Source organism: Sinohyriopsis cumingii, unplaced genomic scaffold (genome assembly GCF_028554795.1).
Source record: "Sinohyriopsis cumingii isolate HCF-2022 unplaced genomic scaffold, ASM2855479v2 utg002136l, whole genome shotgun sequence".
NCBI lineage: Eukaryota > Metazoa > Mollusca > Bivalvia > Unionida > Unionidae > Sinohyriopsis > Sinohyriopsis cumingii.
Genome location: NW_028316138.1, coordinates 17751 through 43900, shown reverse-complemented (window position 1 = coordinate 43900; position 26150 = coordinate 17751). Strand labels below are relative to the sequence as shown.

Genomic DNA, 26150 nt, shown 5'->3' with positions numbered 1-26150 from the left:
TTTCATAGTCACTTAGCTGATGTTTTAGTTCTTCATATTTGTTAATGTCATATGGTTCTTTATTTGCGACTTTTTCTGAAAATGATTTTAATTTATTTTGCAATGTAAAGTATTCTTGTAATCTTTCCTTATTTCTTCTTGTACAGTATACTTGGGAAAATTTTTTAATTTTGTATTTTACATTATCCCACCAAATGAGTGGTTCACTGAAATACATTTCGTCAGTTTTTCCCTCGGTAAGAATTGATTTCACTCTTTGTACATATTTTTCCTCAAAAAGAACATTGTTATTTAATATCCATAATCCGGGCCCTGTTTCCACTTTGCAGGTATTTAGTTTAAGGTATACAAAAGAATGATCACTAAAGGATGTATCTGCATAATAAATATTTTGCACATTGGAGTGCAATTTTGAGGAAATCAAAAAATAATCTATTCTACTCTGCTTCATTTCGCCTAGTACAACTTGTTTTCTGGAGAAACTACGAGTACTAGGATTTCGTGATCTCCATAAATCGGTAATATTCCTATCATGAATAATTTTATAAAGTTCACGCACTGCTACATCATCAATATGTAAGGCTTTGTTATGTCGATCAATACCTGCTAAAGTTGTATTAAAATCACCAGCCAGGATAGTGCTATCACTAGTACTGTTATGTAAATATGTATTTAGCTTCATGAAAAAGTTAAACCTTTCCTTCACAACATTTGGAGCATAAATATTGATTAAATCAATCACTTTATCATCAATAGCTATTTTAAGATGTAAAATCCTACCCTTTTCAATCATTTCTTGTGTCACCTGATTTCTCAATTCTCTCACTACTAAAACAGCTACACCTGCCCTCCTATTGTCAGCATTACTATAAAATATGTCACCATTCCAAATCTCATTTTCTCTAATACTTTCAACAAACTCATCATCCCAAAAGGTTTCTTGCAATAATAAAATATGGCCTCTTTTCTCTTTAAATATTTCTAAAACAGACTTTAGTTTATTCAAATTACGCAAGCCATTTACATTTAGAGATACAATATTTAAAGCCATGATTATGATGAGTGTATTGAAAGTATTAAAAAATGTTGAGTGTTTGATCATTTCTTCATAGGTGTTCGTCGCATGCTATTCATCTTCATATTAGGTACTGGATTAAACCTTCTCCTTCTCCTTTGTACTACTTTGAAATTTTCGATATTAGTACCGTTTTCTTGACATGTACGTGATTCGTTTGATCTTTCAACAACGTCTGCAGCCATCTTCCTGTCATCATCTGAATCTGTCCCCGATCCATCTCCAATTGTGTGATTGTTGTTTACTTCCTCAGATTCTATTTCTACATTGGTCATATCAACTCCACTTCTTTCTTTTTCTTCCCCACTTTCTCCACTCTCATTATCTTTTTTTGCATTCTCAATTTCTTCTTTATCATCTTCGTCACTCGGTAACTCCAATATGTCTTCCCTCATATCATCATCAACTTGCGAATGAATGCCTTCAATGGCCTCTCTGTAACACATACATGTTTGCGCCTCTTTGTGGCATTTGTCGCATATCCTGCATGTACACATAAGAGGAAAACTTCCACAACTTTCACATCTTTGCCTTGTGCACTTTTTTGCTACATGGCCTTGCTCCCCACACTTGTAGCATACAAAATCAGGGCAGTCTTTTATAACATGTCCCGGATCAAGACATCTAGAACATACCTTAACTTGATTATTGTGTAATACTCTAAAGTATTGTTGACCATTAACAGTCTGAAATTTCAGACTGTAAGGCAAGGATTTTACCTGCTGTGGAAATTTACATTTGACATAACGAGTCCCATCAGCCACACTAGTCCCAGGATAATATCTGCGTTGAATGGGAGAAAGAAGTTCTACTCCGTATTCACCGAGCTTCATACTTATATCATCATCTGTGATGTATGCTGGGAAATGAAGAATTGACACAATAATAGTGTCTGAATATAAAAGAGTACAATCAAAGTGTTCACTTCCAATATCAATTCCACACAAGGTATTATATGCTACTTCCTTACTCGGTATTGTGACCTCATACAAATTTGCACCTTTGGGCACAACTGCATAGACCGACATATCTCCGGTTAATTCTTCTACACTTCTAACAATATCACTTGCCTTTATTTTCTTCACATCCTTTACATCAATCACCACGGTACATTCTTTCCCAAAACAACGAGAAGCTCCTGTCTGTCTATCGATGTTACTCGACATGCCATTCTTATTGTTAGCTATTCCACTGGTGTCATTAGAGTGTGAGTCAGCTCCTTGTGCTGCACGTGCAGCACGACCAGGCTTTGTATTCATTGTCACAGAAAATAATATTTTGTGTGGTGGATAAAGTTATCCACACACTCAAAATATATCTCACTTATATATGAATGCGATCAAACAAATCTTATCAACGTACCTGTAACAAATTAAAACAGCAAAAATGTCTATTAAAGGAAAAAAACTGGAAAATTCACGGAGCGATCATCAAACGTGTTTTCCTTCTGATGTCATAACCGGAAGTCCTCAGCCGAACGCGCTAACCGATTGCGCCACAGAGACCTGAAGACCAATATCTCTTGGTCAATAATTAGTCAGCTACAAAGTCAAAATGACCGGTTTTAATGGAAGTGAGAGAAAAGTGCGAAAGTGTCAGAAATGGTTATGATCAGAAATCTAGATTTCGTCTCAAACGGTCCGCCAATCGGTAGTGGAGTGCATGATGACATAAACATAAAGCAATTTCTGCAGTTTAAAATGTTCACTGGACCATATTATAAACCACGTAATTAAGAGATCTACAGATCATATAGAGAAAGGGGTAAATTTCGATTTGTAAGAAACTGACATCATTCACCAAATAAAGCATTTTATCGCTCCTCTCGCCTCGAATACATTGGATTTATGTCCAATTTGGATATATCTATCTCTAATCATTCGTTTTCATGCATAAATCTTATAGTTTTGGCCTGAGAGTATTTTCACTGCTAAAATTGAGTGATGATCATACTGGAAGATGGTGTGTAATATCATATCTGAAAACACTTTTATGCATCTATTATGACACTGCATTAAGTACATAAGCTTACTTGTTGCTTGTCGGTAGTGTGAAGATTATGTAAAATAAATTTTTTTAGTTGAATCATTGTATAACAATACAATAAAGATGCCTTAAAACAATATATGTACATATATCACGCTTGCTTTTTGTTCCGGAATATGATAGACAAGGATGAAAGACTCAAACGAAGAGGTGCAAAATAAGAGTCATCGTCCCTGGGTGGGCTCGAACCACCAACCTTTCGGTTAACAGCCGAACGCGCTTTTTTTTTTTTTTTTTTTTTTTTTTCTTTCTTTATTTAAAAAAAAGCTTTGTACAGTATATAAGTTAAAAATATACACTCAGTATGTACATAGTAGTTTGTAATGCTATATTACAAAACAATGATTCTACAATAGTATTTTGTTAAGCTATATTACAGAACAATGATTCTAAAATTTTTTTTGTAATGCTATAGTACAAAACAATGATTCTACAATGTAATAAACACTTTATCCTCTTCTATTCTCATTAAAGGATTATCTTTTACAAAATACTTCGTAATCAAAGTCTGATTTTTGTCTTTGTAATGTTGATACGCATATAAGATATATTTTCTAGTCAAATATTGGAACAATCTTTCGATGTCTATTTGTTTCCCTAATAAAGACATAATGTTTCTTCTTTTGTAAATGCACAATCGAGCAATGCTCAGAATGTAGTTCAAAAAATAACTATTTACTGATTTTGTTTCTTTGTTATATCCTATCATGAGCATTTGTTCAAAAGAAGTGCTATTGAGAACACCAACTCTACAATTTTTAAAAAAAGAATCTCAACTATATATACAATATAATTCTTAAAAGAGCTTAATTCAGGACATTTCAAAAAAAAACATGCGAAATAAATCCTCTGTTTCCAACTGGCACACTGGACATAAGTCATTATCAATTTTGCCATAGTATTTTAGTCTCTCTTTTGTAAATATTCGATTGTGCATTATTCTGTAATCCAAATCTATACAATCTGGGGTCTTGAAAGGTAGGTGTATCAATTTCCAGTATTTATGCTTTTCCAAACTAAATATCTTACTCCAAAAGGAAACAGAAGTTGGTTCTTGAAAAATCAACGTACATAAAAGCTTGTAAAATAGTTGTGTTGTACATAAACAGAGGTCATATAATTTTGTATCAACTCTGAGAAACATATTATTTCTCCCATTGGTTACAGTGGGTTTTGACTCTGTTGCAACAATATTTCTCCAGCCTAATGGTATACTTTCTATTATGCAATTATAGTCTTTTTTTATCTTATCTGTTTTGATCTCAGAATTTGATTTGTATATCATTTCTTGAATAGCTCTATAAGGTAGTATTCCAGGTACAAATTCATATGTAATATCCTGAACACGAACAATTCCTGCTTCTATAAATTCTGCGAAAAACAACGTTTTACCAGCACATGTAATATTAGGATTTAAAAAGAGAGGTTGTTCAAAAACATTCCTCACATCAATATTTGTATCGATATTATTTCTAAGTTTTTCCCATGCATGAAACATTTCTCTGTAAAATATAGGTAGGGTATTCAATTGTTGCTTATTTAAAGACATGAGAAACAACTCTTTGGTCAACCTCATGTTCAGGACAGTAGATAAAAAGTGATCAAAGGTATTTTTCCACATAGCATGGCAATTCACATCAAAGTATCTTTTTAAAAATTTTAGTCTGAATGCATACATTTTCATCTTTATATCAGTTAACTGTAGTCCGCCATTTCTCTTATCACCAATTATTGTATAATAGTGAACCAAATGGGACTTTCCTGACCAGATAAATCTGAGAAATAATTGCTTCAATTCATCAGCAATCATATCAGGAAGAGGCTGAACTGACACTATGTACAATACTCTAGAAACTAATAAGTTATTAACAACTGTTACTTTTCCTTGTATTGTCAAATATCTCTGTGACCACAGTTGCAATAAGTTTTTAATTTTAGACAATCTATCATTCCAGTTCAGTTGCTCACATAACTTTGCACATTTTCCCACATAAGCTCCCAAAATTAAGATGACTTGATCACACATTTGAATTTGTAATTGTTTGCAATAATCATCAGTAAGTTTACCAGATCCAATACACAGAAGTTCTGTCTTTTCCTTGTTCACCTTTGCACCAGATCCTTTACAATACAAGTCAAGTACATTAAAAGATTGATTAATGGATTGTGTGTCCGCTAATGTCAAGGTTGTATCATCTGCATGTTGAAAAAACTTTACTTGTATTACTAGACAGTGGGAGTGGAATACCTTTGATAGTGGGATTTGCTTTGATAGCGAGTCCTAAGGGTTCTGCTGCTAATACATATAACATTGCTGATATAGGACAACCTTGTCTGACTGAATTTTTAATTAAAAAGGGTTTCGTTAGATGACCATTGCATTTAACACTACTTTTAATTTCACTATAAAATATCTTTATCCACTGAATAAAATTGTCACCAAAACCGAACTTTCGTAAAACAGAAATCAAATATGAGTGGCAAACTCTGTCAAACGCTTTTTCTTGATCAATTTTTAAGATATATCCCTCAAGATTGTCTCTCTCAACCATATCTATAATATCTCTTACAGTGACTATAGTATCAGCAATATCTCTCCCAACTATACAACATGTCTGAGTTTGAGAAATAATTTTGGGTAATACCATTTTTAAACGTGTAGACAAAATCCTTGCCAAAATTTTATAATCTACATTAAGTAAACTGATAGGACGCCAATTTTGCAATCTTCTATTATCCCCCTTATTTTTATAAATAAGTGATATAACCCCAAATCTCATTGATCTCGACATAATATTGTCATTCTTAACACTCTGAAAGATGTGCAACAGAATATCATATATACAATCATAAAATTTACAATACCACTCTACTGTCAATCCGTCCGGGCCGGGGCTTTTATTTTTAGCCATCCCTTTTATAGCTGTATGTATTTCATCAACTGTTATTATGGCATCACACATATCTTTATCCTCATCAGATACAGAACAGTTTACAAAATTTAAAAGTGAATCAGTACAATTATCATCAACAGTTACCGAAGAATATAAATGACTATAAAACTGATGTATTTCATCTAAGATTCCGCTTGTATTTGAAATAATTACACCATCATCATCAATCAATTCATTGATTACATTTTTGTTGTGTCGATATTTCTCAAGATTTAGAAAATATTTAGTATTTCTATCGCTTTCAATTGCCCATTTGGCCTTAGATCTCAATATAGCACCCCGACAAAAATCAGTTTCATAGTCACTTAGCTGATGTTTTAGTTCTTCATATTTGTTAATGTCATATGGTTCTTTATTTGCGACTTTTTCTGAAAATGATTTTAATTTATTTTGCAATGTAAAGTATTCTTTTAATCTTTCCTTATTTCTTCTTGTACAGTATACTTGGGAAAATTTTTTAATTTTGTATTTTACATTATCCCACCAAATGAGTGGTTCACTGAAATACATTTCGTCAGTTTTTCCCTCGGTAAGAATTGATTTCACTCTTTGTACATATTTTTCCTCAAAAAGAACATTGTTATTTAATATCCATAATCCGGGCCCTGTTTCCACTTTGCAGGTATTTAGTTTAAGGTATACAAAAGAATGATCACTAAAGGATGTATCTGCATAATAAATATTTTGCACATTGGAGTGCAATTTTGAGGAAATCAAAAAATAATCTATTCTACTCTGCTTCATTTCGCCTAGTACAACTTGTTTTCTGGAGAAACTACGAGTACTAGGATTTCGTGATCTCCATAAATCGGTAATATTCCTATCATGAATAATTTTATAAAGTTCACGCACTGCTACATCATCAATATGTAAGGCTTTGTTATGTCGATCAATACCTGCTAAAGTTGTATTAAAATCACCAGCCAGGATAGTGCTATCACTAGTACTGTTATGTAAATATGTATTTAGCTTCATGAAAAAGTTAAACCTTTCCTTCACAACATTTGGAGCATAAATATTGATTAAATCAATCACTTTATCATCAATAGCTATTTTAAGATGTAAAATCCTACCCTTTTCAATCATTTCTTGTGTCACCTGATTTCTCTATTCTCTCACTACTAAAACAGCAACACCTGCCCTCCTATTGTCAGCATTACTATAAAATATGTCACCATTCCAAATCTCATTTTCTCTAATACTTTCAACAAACTCATCATCCCAAAAGGTTTCTTGCAATAATAAAATATGGCCTCTTTTCTCTTTAAATATTTCTAAAACAGACTTTAGTTTATTCAAATTACGCAAGCCATTTACATTTAGAGATACAATATTTAAAGCCATGATTATGATGAGTGTATTGAAAGTATTAAAAAATGTTGAGTGTTTGATAATTTCTTCATAGGTGTTCGTCGCATGCTATTCATCTTCATATTAGGTACTGGATTAAACCTTCTCCTTCTCCTTTGTACTACTTTGAAATTTTCGATATTAGTACCGTTTTCTTGACATGTACGTGATTCGTTTGATCTTTCAACAACGTCTGCAGCCATCTTCCTGTCATCATCTGAATCTGTCCCCGATCCATCTCCAATTGTGTGATTGTTGTTTACTTCCTCAGATTCTATTTCTACATTGGTCATATCAACTCCACTTCTTTCTTTTTCTTCCCCACTTTCTCCACTCTCATTATCTTTTTTTGCATTCTCAATTTCTTCTTTATCATCTTCGTCACTCTGTAACTCCAATATGTCTTCCCTCATATCATCATCAACTTGCGAATGAATGCCTTCAATGGCCTCTCTGTAACACATACATGTTTGCGCCTCTTTGTGGCATTTGTCGCATATCCTGCATGTACACATAAGAGGAAAACTTCCACAACTTTCACATCTTTGCCTTGTGCACTTTTTTGCTACATGGCCTTGCTCCCCACACTTGTAGCATACAAAATCAGGGCAGTCTTTTATAACATGTCCCGGATCAAGACATCTAGAACATACCTTAACTTGATTATTGTGTAATACTCTAAAGTATTGTTGACCATTAACAGTCTGAAATTTCAGACTGTAAGGCAAGGATTTTACCTGCTGTGGAAATTTACATTTGACATAACGAGTCCCATCAGCCACACTAGTCCCAGGATAATATCTGCGTTGAATGGGAGAAAGAAGTTCTACTCCGTATTCACCGAGCTTCATACTTATATCATCATCTGTGATGTATGCTGGGAAATGAAGAATTGACACAATAATAGTGTCTGAATATAAAAGAGTACAATCAAAGTGTTCACTTCCAATATCAATTCCACACAAGGTATTATATGCTACTTCCTTACTCGGTAGTGTGACCTCATACAAATTTGCACCTTTGGGCACAACTGCATAGACCGACATATCTCCGGTTAATTCTTCTACACTTCTAACAATATCACTTGCCTTTATTTTCTTCACATCCTTTACATCAATCACCACGGTACATTCTTTCCCAAAACAACGAGAAGCTCCTGTCTGTCTATCGATGTTACTCGACATGCCATTCTTATTGTTAGCTATTCCACTGGTGTCATTAGAGTGTGAGTCAGCTCCTTGTGCTGCACGTGCAGCACGACCAGGCTTTGTATTCATTGTCACAGAAAATAATATTTTGTGTGGTGGATAAAGTTATCCACACACTCAAAATATATCTCACTTATATATGAATGCGATCAAACAAATCTTATCAACGTACCTGTAACAAATTAAAACAGCAAAAATGTCTATTAAAGGAAAAAAACTGGAAAATTCACGGAGCGATCATCAAACGTGTTTTCCTTCTGATGTCATAACCGGAAGTCCTCAGCCGAACGCGCTAACCGATTGCGCCACAGAGACCTGAAGACCAATATCTCTTGGTCAATAATTAGTCAGCTACAAAGTCAAAATGACCGGTTTTAATGGAAGTGAGAGAAAAGTGCGAAAGTGTCAGAAATGGTTATGATCAGAAATCTAGATTTCGTCTCAAACGGTCCGCCAATCGGTAGTGGAGTGCATGATGACATAAACATAAAGCAATTTCTGCAGTTTAAAATGTTCACTGGACCATATTATAAACCACGTAATTAAGAGATCTACAGATCATATAGAGAAAGGGGTAAATTTCGATTTGTAAGAAACTGACATCATTCACCAAATAAAGCATTTTATCGCTCCTCTCGCCTCCAATACATTGGATTTATGTCCAATTTGGATATATCTATCTCTAATCATTCGTTTTCATGCATAAATCTTATAGTTTTGGCCTGAGAGTATTTTCACTGCTAAAATTGAGTGATGATCATACTGGAAGATGGTGTGTAATATCATATCTGAAAACACTTTTATGCATCTATTATGACACTGCATTAAGTACATAAGCTTACTTGTTGCTTGTCGGTAGTGTGAAGATTATGTAAAATAAATTTTTTTAGTTGAATCATTGTATAACAATGCAATAAAGATGCCTTAAAACAATATATGTACATATATCACGCTTGCTTTTTGTTCCGGAATATGATAGACAAGGATGAAAGACTCAAACGAAGAGGTGCAAAATAAGAGTCATCGTCCCTGGGTGGGCTCGAACCACCAACCTTTCGGTTAACAGCCGAACGCGCTTTTTTTTTTTTTTTTTTTTTTTTTCTTTCTTTATTTAAAAAAAAGCTTTGTACAGTATATAAGTTAAAAATATACACTCAGTATGTACATAGTAGTTTGTAATGCTATATTACAAAACAATGATTCTACAATAGTATTTTGTTAAGCTATATTACAGAACAATGATTCTAAAATTTTTTTTGTAATGCTATAGTACAAAACAATGATTCTACAATGTAATAAACACTTTATCCTCTTCTATTCTCATTAAAGGATTATCTTTTACAAAATACTTCGTAATCAAAGTCTGATTTTTGTCTTTGTAATGTTGATACGCATATAAGATATATTTTCTAGTCAAATATTGGAACAATCTTTCGATGTCTATTTGTTTCCCTAATAAAGACATAATGTTTCTTCTTTTGTAAATGCACAATCGAGCAATGCTCAGAATGTAGTTCAAAAAATAACTATTTACTGATTTTGTTTCTTTGTTATATCCTATCATGAGCATTTGTTCAAAAGAAGTGCTATTGAGAACACCAACTCTACAATTTTTAAAAAAAGAATCTCAACTATATATACAATATAATTCTTAAAAGAGCTTAATTCAGGACATTTCAAAAAAAACATGCGAAATAAATCCTCTGTTTCCAACTGGCACACTGGACATAAGTCATTATCAATTTTGCCATAGTATTTTAGTCTCTCTTTTGTAAATATTCGATTGTGCATTATTCTGTAATCCAAATCTATACAATCTGGGGTCTTGAAAGGTAGGTGTATCAATTTCCAGTATTTATGCTTTTCCAAACTAAATATCTTACTCCAAAAGGAAACAGAAGTTGGTTCTTGAAAAATCAACGTACATAAAAGCTTGTAAAATAGTTGTGTTGTACATAAACAGAGGTCATATAATTTTGTATCAACTCTGAGAAACATATTATTTCTCCCATTGGTTACAGTGGGTTTTGACTCTGTTGCAACAATATTTCTCCAGCCTAATGGTATACTTTCTATTATGCAATTATAGTCTTTTTTTATCTTATCTGTTTTGATCTCAGAATTTGATTTGTATATCATTTCTTGAATAGCTCTATAAGGTAGTATTCCAGGTACAAATTCATATGTAATATCCTGAACACGAACAATTCCTGCTTCTATAAATTCTGCGAAAAACAACGTTTTACCAGCACATGTAATATTAGGATTTAAAAAGAGAGGTTGTTCAAAAACATTCCTCACATCAATATTTGTATCGATATTATTTCTAAGTTTTTCCCATGCATGAAACATTTCTCTGTAAAATATAGGTAGGGTATTCAATTGTTGCTTATTTAAAGACATGAGAAACAACTCTTTGGTCAACCTCATGTTCAGGACAGTAGATAAAAAGTGATCAAAGGTATTTTTCCACATAGCATGGCAATTCACATCAAAGTATCTTTTTAAAAATTTTAGTCTGAATGCATACATTTTCATCTTTATATCAGTTAACTGTAGTCCGCCATTTCTCTTATCACCAATTATTGTATAATAGTGAACCAAATGGGACTTTCCTGACCAGATAAATCTGAGAAATAATTGCTTCAATTCATCAGCAATCATATCAGGAAGAGGCTGAACTGACACTATGTACAATACTCTAGAAACTAATAAGTTATTAACAACTGTTACTTTTCCTTGTATTGTCAAATATCTCTGTGACCACAGTTGCAATAAGTTTTTAATTTTAGACAATCTATCATTCCAGTTCAGTTGCTCACATAACTTTGCACATTTTCCCACATAAGCTCCCAAAATTAAGATGACTTGATCACACATTTGAATTTGTAATTGTTTGCAATAATCATCAGTAAGTTTACCAGATCCAATACACAGAAGTTCTGTCTTTTCCTTGTTCACCTTTGCACCAGATCCTTTACAATACAAGTCAAGTACATTAAAAGATTGATTAATGGATTGTGTGTCCGCTAATGTCAAGGTTGTATCATCTGCATGTTGAAAAAACTTTACTTGTATTACTAGACAGTGGGAGTGGAATACCTTTGATAGTGGGATTTGCTTTGATAGCGAGTCCTAAGGGTTCTGCTGCTAATACATATAACATTGCTGATATAGGACAACCTTGTCTGACTGAATTTTTAATTAAAAAGGGTTTCGTTAGATGACCATTGCATTTAACACTACTTTTAATTTCACTATAAAATATCTTTATCCACTGAATAAAATTGTCACCAAAACCGAACTTTCGTAAAACAGAAATCAAATATGAGTGGCAAACTCTGTCAAACGCTTTTTCTTGATCAATTTTTAAGATATATCCCTCAAGATTGTCTCTCTCAACCATATCTATAATATCTCTTACAGTGACTATAGTATCAGCAATATCTCTCCCAACTATACAACATGTCTGAGTTTGAGAAATAATTTTGGGTAATACCATTTTTAAACGTGTAGACAAAATCCTTGCCAAAATTTTATAATCTACATTAAGTAAACTGATAGGACGCCAATTTTGCAATCTTCTATTATCCCCCTTATTTTTATAAATAAGTGATATAACCCCAAATCTCATTGATCTCGACATAATATTGTCATTCTTAACACTCTGAAAGATGTGCAACAGAATATCATATATACAATCATAAAATTTACAATACCACTCTACTGTCAATCCGTCCGGGCCGGGGCTTTTATTTTTAGCCATCCCTTTTATAGCTGTATGTATTTCATCAACTGTTATTATGGCATCACACATATCTTTATCCTCATCAGATACAGAACAGTTTACAAAATTTAAAAGTGAATCAGTACAATTATCATCAACAGTTACCGAAGAATATAAATGACTATAAAACTGATGTATTTCATCTAAGATTCCGCTTGTATTTGAAATAATTACACCATCATCATCAATCAATTCATTGATTACATTTTTGTTGTGTCGATATTTCTCAAGATTTAGAAAATATTTAGTATTTCTATCGCTTTCAATTGCCCATTTGGCCTTAGATCTCAATATAGCACCCCGACAAAAATCAGTTTCATAGTCACTTAGCTGATGTTTTAGTTCTTCATATTTGTTAATGTCATATGGTTCTTTATTTGCGACTTTTTCTGAAAATGATTTTAATTTATTTTGCAATGTAAAGTATTCTTTTAATCTTTCCTTATTTCTTCTTGTACAGTATACTTGGGAAAATTTTTTAATTTTGTATTTTACATTATCCCACCAAATGAGTGGTTCACTGAAATACATTTCGTCAGTTTTTCCCTCGGTAAGAATTGATTTCACTCTTTGTACATATTTTTCCTCAAAAAGAACATTGTTATTTAATATCCATAATCCGGGCCCTGTTTCCACTTTGCAGGTATTTAGTTTAAGGTATACAAAAGAATGATCACTAAAGGATGTATCTGCATAATAAATATTTTGCACATTGGAGTGCAATTTTGAGGAAATCAAAAAATAATCTATTCTACTCTGCTTCATTTCGCCTAGTACAACTTGTTTTCTGGAGAAACTACGAGTACTAGGATTTCGTGATCTCCATAAATCGGTAATATTCCTATCATGAATAATTTTATAAAGTTCACGCACTGCTACATCATCAATATGTAAGGCTTTGTTATGTCGATCAATACCTGCTAAAGTTGTATTAAAATCACCAGCCAGGATAGTGCTATCACTAGTACTGTTATGTAAATATGTATTTAGCTTCATGAAAAAGTTAAACCTTTCCTTCACAACATTTGGAGCATAAATATTGATTAAATCAATCACTTTATCATCAATAGCTATTTTAAGATGTAAAATCCTACCCTTTTCAATCATTTCTTGTGTCACCTGATTTCTCTATTCTCTCACTACTAAAACAGCAACACCTGCCCTCCTATTGTCAGCATTACTATAAAATATGTCACCATTCCAAATCTCATTTTCTCTAATACTTTCAACAAACTCATCATCCCAAAAGGTTTCTTGCAATAATAAAATATGGCCTCTTTTCTCTTTAAATATTTCTAAAACAGACTTTAGTTTATTCAAATTACGCAAGCCATTTACATTTAGAGATACAATATTTAAAGCCATGATTATGATGAGTGTATTAGGCTTGCTTTTTCTTCCGGAATATTTTAGACAAGAATGAAAAACTCAAATGAAGAGGAATAAAATAAGAGTCATCGTCCCTGGGTGGGCTCGAACCACCAACCTTTCGGTTAACAGCCGAACGCGCTAACCGATTGCGCCACAGAGACCTGAATACCAATATCTCTTGGTCAATAATTAGTCAGCTACAAAGTCAAAATGACCGGTTTTAATGGAGGTGAGAGAAAGTGCGAAAGTGTCAGAAATGGTTATGATCAGAAATCTAGATTTCGTCTCAAACGGTCAGCCAATCGGTAGTGGAGTGCATGACGACATAAGCATTAAGCAATTTCCGCAGTTTAAAATTTTAACTGGGCCATATTATACAGCGCGTAATTAACACATGTAGAGATCATATAGAAAATGGGGTATCATTCGATTTGGTGAAAACTGACATCATTATGCAAATAAGGCATTTTATCTCTCTTCTCGCCTCGAATACATTGGATTTATGTCCAAGTTGGATATATCTATCTCTAATCATTCGGTTTTATGCATAAGCCTTGTAGTTTTGGCTTGAGAGTATTTTCTCGGCTAAAATTGAGTCATGATCATATTGGAAGATGGTGTGTAATATCATATCTGTAAACACTTTTATGTATCTATTATTACAATGCATTAAGTACAAAAGTCTCGTTCTTTGGCGGCAGTGTGAAGGTAATGTCAAAATAATTTTCGTAGTTCAATCGTTGTATAATAATTCAATAAACATGATTTAAAAAATATATGTACATATATTATGCTTCCTTTCTGTTCGGGAATATGGCAGACAAGGATAAAAGACTCAAATGAAGAGGTGCAAAATAAGAGTCATCGTCCCTGGGTGGGCTCATACCACCAACCTTTCGGTTAACAGCCGAAAGCGCTTTTTGTTTTTTTTTTTTTTTCGAGAAATTGCTCTATTTATTATTTATATTGAAGAAAGTAAATTTAGTTACAATAAAAGAAAGAAAGAAAAACTTCAACTGTTTTTAGTTATAAAAGAAAAAAAAAATTTAGAGTCTACAGCACCCGGTATTCCCAGGCGGTCACCCATCCAAGTACTAACCGGGCCCGACGTTGCTTAACTTCGGTGATCGGACGAGAACCGGTTTTTTTTTTTCTTTCTTTATTTAAAAAACGCTTTGTACAGTATATAAGTTAAAAATATACAGTCAGTATGTACATAGTAGTTTGTAATGCTATATTACAAAATAATGGTTCTACAATAGTATTTTGTAATGCTATATTACAAAACATTGATTCTACAATAGTATTTTGTTAAGCTATATTACAGAACAATGATTCTAAAATTTTATTTTGTAATGCTATAGTACAAAACAATGATTCTACAAAGTAATAAACACTTTATCCTCTTCTATTCTCATTAAAGGATTATCTTTTACAAAATACTTCGTAATCAAAGTCTGATTTTTGTCTTTGTAATGTTGATACGCATATAATATATATTTTCTAGTCAAATATTGGAACAATCTTTCTATGTCTATTTGTTTCCCTAATAAAGACATAATGTTTCTTCTTTTGTAAATGCACAATCGAGCAATGCTCAGAATGTAGTTCAAAAAATAACTATTTACTGATTTTGTTTCTTTGTTATATCCTATCATGAGCATTTGTTCAAAAGAAGTGCTATTGAGAACAACAGCCGAAAGCGCTAACCGATTGCTCCACAGAGACCTGAAGAGCAATACCCCTTGGTCAATAATTAGTCAGCTTTACAGTCAAAATGACCGGATTTTATTGAAGTGAGACAAAGTGCGAAAGTGTCAGAAATGGTTATGGTCAGCGATCTCGGTTTCGTCTCAAACGGTCAGCCAGTGGGTAGTGGAGTGCGTGATGACATAAGCATAAAGCAATTTCTGCAGTTTAAAATGTTCACTGGGCCATATTATAAACCACGTCATTAAGAGATGTACAGATCATATAGAGAAAGGGGTATAATTCGATTTTAGAAAACTGACATCATTCAGCAAATAAGGTATTTTATCGCTCTTCTCGCCTCGAATACATTGGATTTATGTCCAAGTTGGATATGTATATCTCTCTAATCATTCGGTTTTATGCATAAGCCTTGTAGTTTTGGCTTGAGAGTATTTTCACGGCTAAAACTGAGTCATGATCATATTGGAAGATGGTGTGTAATATCTTATCTAAAAACACCTTTTTGCATCTATTATGACACTGCATTAAGTACAAAAGTCGTCTTGTTCCTTGGCGGCAGTGTGAAGGTAATGTGAAAATAATTTTCGTGGTTCAATCGTTGTATACTAATGCACGCGCTAACCGATTGCGCCACAGAGACCTGAAGTCCAATATTTCTTCGTCAACAATTAGTCAGCTGCAAAGTCAAAATGACCGGTTTTAATGAAAGTGAGAGAAAGTCGGAAAGTGTCAGAAATGGTTATGGTCAGAAATCTCGATTTCGCCTTAAAGGAGACCAGAAACCAATGGAAATACAGAATAATAATAAAAGCACTATAGAAGAAAACCTGATTCTGAAGTATCATCCGCGACCGTAATGCCAATATTTAAATATTGGCATATCTTCTAGGAGCTGAATTTCCGTGACCTTGTATGCAAAATTTCCGCGCCTATTCGGTTACTTTCGGGTGTGACGTCATAGAAGCGACTCCAGCATCCCAACTGGGAGTTGCCAGAGTAAAAGACAATGCCGTTTTGCGTTACTTACGGGTGTAATAGCACATTAAGAAAAGCCTGTGGACAACATTTTCTTTTTCTTTTCCAAAAATAAAGGCATAAAGAAAGTATGGATACATTATTACAAGCGAGTCGATTTCAAAGCAACACCATACAGCACACTATGATCATTACATTTCTAAAGGAATGTTACGAAAAGGAACCCGGAAAAAATATGATAGCCCGACTCTCGGGGCCCCTCTAATTTTAGTTCGGGCCCATCCTCTATTCAAAGTTAGGTCCCCGTCGGGTTTGTCGGAAAAAAATTGTTTGCCTGAGGAAACTTTGATCGCGCTGATGAAAAGAGTAAATGTATTTTCAAGATGTTGACGTACATGCCTTAACATGGCACAATCGAAATCAAATCACCACTGTCCTACGTGAAATTGAGATCTGATTTTAATCAAATGAAAGCTTATCTAAAAATAAGATTTTAAACCACTGACACGGTCATGTTTCGAGAAAACACAATTTTCAGTAATCTTAAATAAAAATTTAAAAATAAAAAATAATAATCAGTCTATGCCTGTTACACGTAGTATGTATAAACGGTAATCTGTAATGATTGGAACTGATATAAAACTATCCCTTAGGATGTTTAAATAGCAGCGACTAAAAAGAAAAGAGGTCAGTTATAAAATCAAAGTTTCAATTTAACTGGCTGACAATAGAAATTGGAGGAGGCTACAATTGACCCCATCCCTTGCCCCAATGTGCGAGCACCCATTGGACGCGCCATTTCCCCTCTGATACGCCTTATTATCCCCCAGGACAAGACCCTTGTATCTTATTCTGGTCAGCTGTGGCTAAACTGCATAATAGCTAACGGTTAGACTTGAGTACACAAGCATAAGGCCAGTGTGGCTAATTAACAGTTAATCCTTATCAATTCATTTATCTTGTGAAAAGGACTGCTCTTCCGACATACTTCAAAGAAACCATGTTCTACAATATGTATATGTAAACATCAGTATTGATTGGAAAATAAACGATGCCCTATTTTATTGTAACTTACGATGCCTAGGACTTCATTTTAACAGTTAAAATCTGTTTTTCCCACATTTAAATCCCACCTTATTTCCTTAGGTTTAAGTCTTAAGGCGTGTAACACGGTTTACTGAATACAATATTTATTCTGAATTAGTTCTTTGGGGGCACATATACTGCGTGACATATTTTCATTTATTCCTTCTTTTAATTTAATCATGGTAATTAAACTTTACATATACGGTAGAGGAATGTCAGGCGTTAACTGGCAGTTTCTTTGGTGGAAATGGAGATTGATTTTCTTTGCAGAGAAACGTAGGCCACATTCACAGTGATCATTCATGGGATTTAGGCCAATTGGCGACAATTTTATTCTTTTAATGTTTTTATTACTACAAATCTGTTGTAGTGTTTGAAAAAGTATGAAATTTACGTGAATAATGTTTAATCTTAACATTCTATTTACTGGAGAAAAAAACTAGTGTGATATTTACTATTTCGTCACGACAATATTCACAAGTGATAAAATAGAATATGGCATCTGTTGATTGTATACGTTCTATATATTTATGGATGGTGCTTTTTTGTTTTTGTTTTTTGTTTTTTATCTTCTTCTGAGAAATGAAAATTGGCAGACATAATGTTATAATAGGGAGTTCTCTGCAAAAACTCGGGAGATAGTACGAGATCGGGAGGTAGGTGTGGAAATACCCCCAAAATCGGGAGGTTTTTCTCCCGGCTTGAACTGTCCGGGCTTGTGTAATGAATATGTCATTTACATCATTCTTAAATGAATTTATTGCATTGTGGTAAATTTTTAATTTTTACATTGGGCACCATCACTTAATCCTTATCACATTTGTGCACAGCACACGATGTATAAGTATTTATTTAAAAATTACATTGCATTTTTTAAATTCCAAGATATGAAATATGAGCACCTTCTTACTGTTGTACTTTTCTGCTGTCAGGTCTTAAACACACAGTTCAACAGATATAGTTATGAGCATAACTCGGAAACATATTCAACTTTTGAATGAGCAACCCAAACCTTCACTCCTCTTGTCTCGCTCGCCATGTATGTTTGTATTTGAGGACTGGCTAGTACTGCGTCACAGGACCACGTCATCTATCGTCTCATCAAAGCTCGGAAAAACTCGACAATTTACGCGATAGTGGTATCTTCCGCGCAATATAATCACTACCATTCTACGATATATAATTTATAAACATCACAGTCCAATTAAAATTTATAGAGAATTACATACATAAAAGGCAAATTTTTCTTTCTAGTCTCCTTTAAACGGTCAGCCAATGGGCAGTGGAGTGCATGATGACATAAACATAAAGCAATTTCTGCAGTTTAAAATGTTCACTGGGTCATATTATAAACCACGTAATTAAGAGATGTACAGATCATATAGAGAAATGGGTATACTTCGATTTGTAGAAAACTGACATCATTCAGCAAATAAGGCATTTTATCGCTCTTCTCGCCTCATATTCATTGGATTTATGTCCAAGTTGGATATATTTATCTCTAATCATTCGGTTTCATGCATATGTCTTGTAGTTTTGGCCTGAGAGTATTTTCACTGCTAAAATTGAGTGATGATCATATTGGAAGATGGTGTGTAATATCATATCTGAAAACACTTTTATGCATCTATTATGACACTGCATTAAGTACATAAGCCTACTTGTTGCTTGACGTCAGTGTGAAGGTTATGTAAAATAGAATTTCCTAGCTGAATCATTGTATAACAATGCAATAAAGATGCCTTAAACAATATATGTACATATATTACACTTGCTTTTTGTTCCGGAATATGGTAGACTAGGATGAAAGACGCAAATGAAGAGGTGCAAAATAACATTCATCGTCCCTGGGTGGGCTCGAACCACCAACCTTTCGGTTAACAGCCGAACGCGCTAACCGATTGCGCCACAGAGACTTGAAGACCAGTATCACTTGGTCAATAATTAGTCATCTTTAAAGTCAAAATAACCGGTTTCTATCGAAGTGAATCAAAGTGCTAAAGTGTCAGAAATGGTTATCGTCAGCAATCTAGATTTCGTCTCAAACGGCCAGCCAATCGGTAGTGGAGTGCGTGGTGACATAAGCATAAAGCAATTTCTGCAGTTTAAAATGTTCACTGGGTCATATTATAAACTACGTTATTAAGAGATGTACAGATCCTATAGAGAAATGGGTATAATTCGATTTGTAGAAAACTGACATCATTCAGCAAATAAGGCATTTTATCGCTCTTCTCGCCTCGAATACATTGGATCTTTGTCCAAGTTGGATATATCTATCTCTAATCATTCGGTTTCATGCATATATCAAATAGTTTTGGCCTCTGAGTATTTTCACTGCTAAAATTGAGTGATGATCATACTGGAAGATGGTGTGTAATATCATATCTGAAAACACTTTTATGCATCTATTATGACACTGCATTAAGTACATAAGCTTACTTGTTGCTTGTCGGTAGTGTGAAGATTACGTAAAATAAATTTTTGTAGTTGGATCATTGTATAACAATGCAATAAAGATGCCTTAAACAATATATGTACATATATCACGCTTGCTTTTTGTTCCGGAATATGATAGACAAGGATGAAAGACTCAAACGAAGAGGTACAAAATAAGAGTCATCGTCCCTGGGTGGGCTCGAACCACCAACCTTTCGGTTAACAGCCGAACGCGCTAACCGGTTGCGCCACAGAGACCTGAAGACCAATATCTCTTGGTCAATAATTAGTCAGCTACAAAGTCAAAATGACCGGTTTTAATGGAAGTGAGAGAAAGTGCGAAAGTGTCAGAAATGGTTATGATCAGAAATCTAGATTTCGTCTCAAACGGTCAGCCAATCGGTAGTGGAGTGCATGACGATATAAGCATTAACCAATCTCTGCAGTTTAAAATTTTGACTGGGCCATATTATACACCGCGTAATTAACACACGTAGAGATCATATAGAAAATGGGGTATCATTCGATTTGGTGAAAACTGACATCATTATGCAAATAAGGCATTTTATCTCTCTTCTCGCCTCGAATACATTGGATTTATGTCCAAGTTGGATATATCTATCTCTAATCATTCGGTTTTATGCATAAGCCTTGTAGTTTTGGCTTGAGAGTATTTTCATGGCTAAAATTGAGTCATGATCATATTGGAAGATGGTGTGTAATATCATATCTGTAAACACTTTTATGTATCTATTATTACAATGCATTAAGTACAAAAGTCTCGTTCTTTGGCGGCAGTGTGAAGGTAATGTCAAAATAATTTTCGTAGTTCAATCGTTGTATAATAATTCAATAAACATGATTTAAAAAATATATGTACATATATTATGCTTCCTTTTTGTTCGGGAATATGGCAGACAAGGATAAAAGACTCAAATGAAAAGGTGCAAAATAAGAGTCATCGTCCCTGGGTGGGCTCATACCACCAACCTTTCGGTTAACAGCCGAAAGCGCTAACCGATTGCGCCACAGAGACCTGAAGAGCAATACCCCTTGGTCAATAATTAGTCAGCTTTACAGTCAAAATGACCGGATTTTATTGAAGTGAGACAAAGTGCGAAAGTGTCAGAAATGGTTATGGTCAGCGATCTCGGTTTCGTCTCAAACGGTCAGCCAGTGGGTAGTGGAGTGCGTGATGACATAAGCATAAAGCAATTTCTGCAGTTTAAAATGTTCACTGTGCCATATCATAAACCACGTCATTAAGAGATGTACAGATCATATAGAGAAAGGGGTATAATTCGATTTTAGAAAACTGACATCATTCAGCAAATAAGGCATTTTATCGCTCTTCTCGCCTCGAATACATTGGATTTATGTCCAAGTTGGATATGTATATCTCTCTAATCATTCGGTTTTATGCATAAGCCTTGTAGTTTTGGCTTGAGAGTATTTTCACGGCTAAAACTGAGTCATGATCATATTGGAAGATGGTGTGTAATATCTTATCTGAAAACACCTTTTTGCATCTATTATGACACTGCATTAAGTACAAAAGTCGTCTTGTTCCTTGGCGGCAGTGTGAAGGTAATGTGAAAATAATTTTCGTGGTTCAATCGTTGTATACTAATGCAATAAACATGCTTTAAACAATATATGTACATATATTATGCTTGCTTTTTGTTCCGGAAGATGGTAGACAAGGCTGAAAGACTCAAATGAAGAGGTGCAAAATAAGAGTCATCGTCCCTGGGTGGGCTGGAACCACCACCCTTTCGGTTAACAGCCGAACGCGCTAACCGATTGCGCCACAGAGACCTGAAGTCCAATATTTCTTCGTCAACAATTAGTCAGCTGCAAAGTCAAAATGACCGGTTTTAATGGAAGTGAGAGAAAGTCGGAAAGTGTCAGAAATGGTTATGGTCAGAAATCTCGATTTCGCCTTAAAGGAGACCAGAAACCAATGGAAATACAGAATAATAATAAAAGCACTATAGAAGAAAACCTGATTCTGAAGTATCATCCGCGACCGTAATGCCAATATTTAAATATTGGCATATCTTCTAGGAGCTGAATTTCCGTGACCTTGTATGCAAAATTTCCGCGCCTATTCGGTTACTTTCGGGTGTGACGTCATAGAAGCGACTCCAGCATCCCAACTGGGAGTTGCCAGAGTAAAAGACAATGCCGTTTTGCGTTACTTACGGGTGTAATAGCACATTAAGAAAAGCCTGTGGACAACATTTTCTTTTTCTTTTCCAAAAATAAAGGCATAAAGAAAGTATGGATACATTATTACAAGCGAGTCGATTTCAAAGCAACACCATACAGCACACTATAATCATTACATTTCTAAAGGAATGTTACGAAAAGGAACCCGGAAAAAATATGATAGCCCGACTCTCGGGGCCCCTTTAATTTTAGTTCGGGCCCATCCTCTATTCAAAGTTAGGTCCCCGTCGGGTTTGTCGGAAAAAAATTGTTTGCCTGAGGAAACTTTGATCGCGCTGATGAAAAGAGTAAATGTATTTTCAAGATGTTGACGTACATGCCTTAACATGGCACAATCGAAATCAAATCACCACTGTCCTACGTGAAATTGAGATCTGATTTTAATCAAATGAAAGCTTATCTAAAAATAAGATTTTAAACCACTGACACGGTCATGTTTCGAGAAAACACAATTTTCAGTAATCTTAAATAAAAATTTAAAAATAAAAAATAATAATCAGTCTATGCCTGTTACACGTAGTATGTATAAACGGTAATCTGTAATGATTGGAACTGATATAAAACTATCCCTTAGGATGTTTAAATAGCAGCGACTAAAAAGAAAAGAGGTCATTTATAAAATCAAAGTTTCAATTTAACTGGCTGACAATAGAAATTGGAGGAGGCTACAGTTGACCCCATCCCTTGCCCCAATGTGCGAGCACCCATTGGACGCGCCATTTCCCCTCTGATACGCCTTATTATCCCCCAGGACAAGACCCTTGTATCTTATTCTGGTCAGCTGTGGCTAAAATGCATAATAGCTAACGGTTAGACTTGAGTACACAAGCATAAGGCCAGTGTGGCTAATTAACAGTTAATCCTTATCAATTCATTTATCTTGTGAAAAGGACTGCTCTTCCGACATACTTCAAAGAAACCATGTTCTACAATATGTATATGTAAACATCAGTATTGATTGGAAAATAAACGATGCCCAATTTTATTGTAACTTACGATGCCTAGGACTTCATTTTAACAGTTAAAATCTGTTTTTCCCACATTTAAATCCCACCTTATTTCCTTAGGTTTAAGTCTTAAGGCGTGTAACACGGTTTACTGAATACAATATTTATTCTGAATTAGTTCTTTGGGGGCACATATACTGCGTGACATATTTTCATTTATTCCTTCTTTTAATTTAATCATGGTAATTAAACTTTACGTTATAATAGGGAGTTCTCTGCAAAAACTCGGGAGATAGTACGAGATCGGGAGGTAGGTGTGGAAATACCCCCAAAATCGGGAGGTTTTCCTCCCGGCTTGAACTGTCCGGGCTTGTGTAATGAATATGTCATTTACATCATTCTTAAATGAATTTATTGCATTGTGGTAAATTTTTAATTTTTACATTGGGCACCATCACTTAATCCTTATCACATTTGTGCACAGCACACGATGTATAAGTATTTATTTAAAAATTACATTGCATTTTTTAAATTCCAAGATATGAAATATGAGCACCTTCTTACTGTTGTACTTTTCTGCTGTCAGGTCTTAAACACACAGTTCAACAGATATAGTTATGAGCATAACTCGGAAACATATTCAACTTTTGAATGAGCAACCCAAACCTTCACTCCTCTTGTCTCGCTCGCCATGTATGTTTGTATTTGAGGACTGGCTAGTACTGCGTCACAGGACCACGTCATCTATCGTCTCATCAAAGCTCGGAAAAACTCGACAATTTACGCGATAGTGGTATCTTCCGCGCAATATAATCACTACCATTCTACGATATATAATTTATAAACATCACAGTCCAATTAAAATTTATAGAGAATTACATACATAAAAGGCAAATTTTTCTTTCTAGTCTCCTTTAAACGGCCAGCCAATCGGTAGTGGAGTGCGTGGTGACATAAACATAAAGCAATTTCTGCAGTTTAAAATGTTCACTGGGTCATATTATAAACTACGTTATTAAGAGATGTACAGATCCTATAGAGAAATGGGTATAATTCGATTTGTAGAAAACTGACATCATTCAGCAAATAAGGCATTTTATCGCTCTTCTCGCCTCGAATACATTGGATCTTTGTCCAAGTTGGATATATCTATCTCTAATCATTCGGTTTCATGCATATATCTAATAGTTTTGGCCTCTGAGTATTTTCACTGCTAAAATTGAGTGATGATCATACTGGAAGATGGTGTGTAATATCATATCTGAAAACACTTTTATGCATCTATTATGACACTGCATTAAGTATATATCCTTACTTGTTGCTTGTCGGTAGTGTGAAGATTACGTAAAATAAATTTTTGTACTTGAATCATTGTATAACAATGCAATAAAGATGCCTTGAACAATATATGTACATATATCACGCTTGCTTTTTGTTCCGGAATATGATAGACAAGGATGAAAGACTCAAACGAAGAGGTACAAAATAAGAGTCATCGTCCCTGGGTGGGCTCGAACCACCAACCTTTCGGTTAACAGCCGAACGCGCTAACCGATTGCGCCACAGAGACCTGAAGACCAATATCTCTTGGTCAATAATTAGTCAGCTACAAAGTCAAAATGACCGGTTTTAATGGAAGTGAGAGAAAGTGCGAAAGTGTCAGAAATGGTTATGATCAGAAATCTAGATTTCGTCTCAAACGGTCAGCCAATCGGTAGTGGAGTGCATGACGACATAAGCATTAACCATTCTCTGCAGTTTAAAATTTTAACTGGGCCATATTATACACCGCGTAATTAACACACGTAGAGATCATATAGAAAATGGGGTATCATTCGATTTGGTGAAAACTGACATCATTATGCAAATAAGGCATTTTATCTCTCTTCTCGCCTCGAATACATTGGATTTATGTCCAAGTTGGATATATCTATCTCTAATCATTCGGTTTTATGCATAACCCTTGTAGTGTTGGCTTGAGAGTATTTGCACGGCTAAAATTGAGTCATGATCATATTGGAAGATGGTGTGTAATATCATATCTGTAAACACGTTTATGTATCTATTATTACAATGCATTAAGTACAAAAGTCTTGTTCTTTGGCGGCAGTGTGCAGGTAATGTCAAAATAATTTTCGTAGTTCAATCGTTGTATAATAATGCAATAAACATGATTTAAAAAATATATGTACATATACTATGCTTCCTTTTTGTTCGGGAATATGGCAGACAAGGATAAAAGACTCAAATGAAAAGGTGCAAAATAAGAGTCATCGTCCCTGGGTGGGCTCGAAGCACCACCCTTTCGGTTAACAGCCGAACGCGCTTGCCGATTGCGCCACAGAGACCTGAAGAGCAATATCTCCTGGTCAATAATTAGTCAGCTTTAAAGTCAAAATGACCGGTTTTTATGGAAGTGAGACAAAGTGCGAAAGTGTCAGAAATGGGTATGTTCAGCAATCTAGATTTCGTCTCAAACGGTCAGCCAATGGGCAGTGGAGTGCGTGATGACATAAGCTTTAAGCAATTTCTGCAGTTTAAAATGTTCACTGGGCCATATTATAAACCACGTAATTAAGAGATGTACAGATCATATAGAGAAAGGGGTAAATTTCAATTTGTAGAAAACTGACATCATTCAGCAAATAAGGCATTTTATCGCTCTTCTCGCCTCGAATACATTGGATTTATGTCCAATTTGGATATATCTATCTCTAATCATTTCGTTTCATGCATATGTCTTGTAGTTTTGGCCTGAGAGTATTTTCACTGCTAAAACTGATTGATGGTCATATTGGAAAATGGTGTGTAATCTCATATCTGAAAACACTTTTATGCATCTATTATGACACTGCATTAAGTACATAAGCTTACTTGTTGCTTGTCGGTAGTGTGAAGATTATGTAAAATAAATTTTTGTAGTTGAATCATTGTATAACAATGCAATAAAGATGCCTTAAACAATAT

At 34.4% G+C, this 26150-nt stretch overlaps 7 non-coding genes across 7 annotated transcripts; all 7 read right to left on the bottom strand.

Annotated features, from left to right (window-relative positions):
* Positions 1–13878: 13878 nt before the first annotated feature.
* Positions 13879–13952, bottom strand: Trnan-guu (transfer RNA asparagine (anticodon GUU)). The gene has a single exon. It is a non-coding gene; the product is annotated as a tRNA-Asn (tRNA).
* A 5455-nt stretch (positions 13953–19407) lies between these two features.
* Trnan-guu (transfer RNA asparagine (anticodon GUU)) lies at positions 19408–19481 on the bottom strand. Its single transcript has one exon. It is a non-coding gene; the product is annotated as a tRNA-Asn (tRNA).
* Positions 19482–20188: 707 nt separating this feature from the next.
* Positions 20189–20262, bottom strand: Trnan-guu (transfer RNA asparagine (anticodon GUU)). Its single transcript has one exon. It is a non-coding gene; the product is annotated as a tRNA-Asn (tRNA).
* Positions 20263–20966: 704 nt separating this feature from the next.
* Positions 20967–21040, bottom strand: Trnan-guu (transfer RNA asparagine (anticodon GUU)). The gene has a single exon. It is a non-coding gene; the product is annotated as a tRNA-Asn (tRNA).
* A 708-nt stretch (positions 21041–21748) lies between these two features.
* Trnan-guu (transfer RNA asparagine (anticodon GUU)) lies at positions 21749–21822 on the bottom strand. The gene has a single exon. It is a non-coding gene; the product is annotated as a tRNA-Asn (tRNA).
* Positions 21823–24679: 2857 nt separating this feature from the next.
* On the bottom strand, positions 24680–24753 carry Trnan-guu (transfer RNA asparagine (anticodon GUU)). Its single transcript has one exon. It is a non-coding gene; the product is annotated as a tRNA-Asn (tRNA).
* Positions 24754–25457: 704 nt separating this feature from the next.
* On the bottom strand, positions 25458–25531 carry Trnan-guu (transfer RNA asparagine (anticodon GUU)). Its single transcript has one exon. It is a non-coding gene; the product is annotated as a tRNA-Asn (tRNA).
* Between the last annotated feature and the right edge of the window lie 619 nt (positions 25532–26150).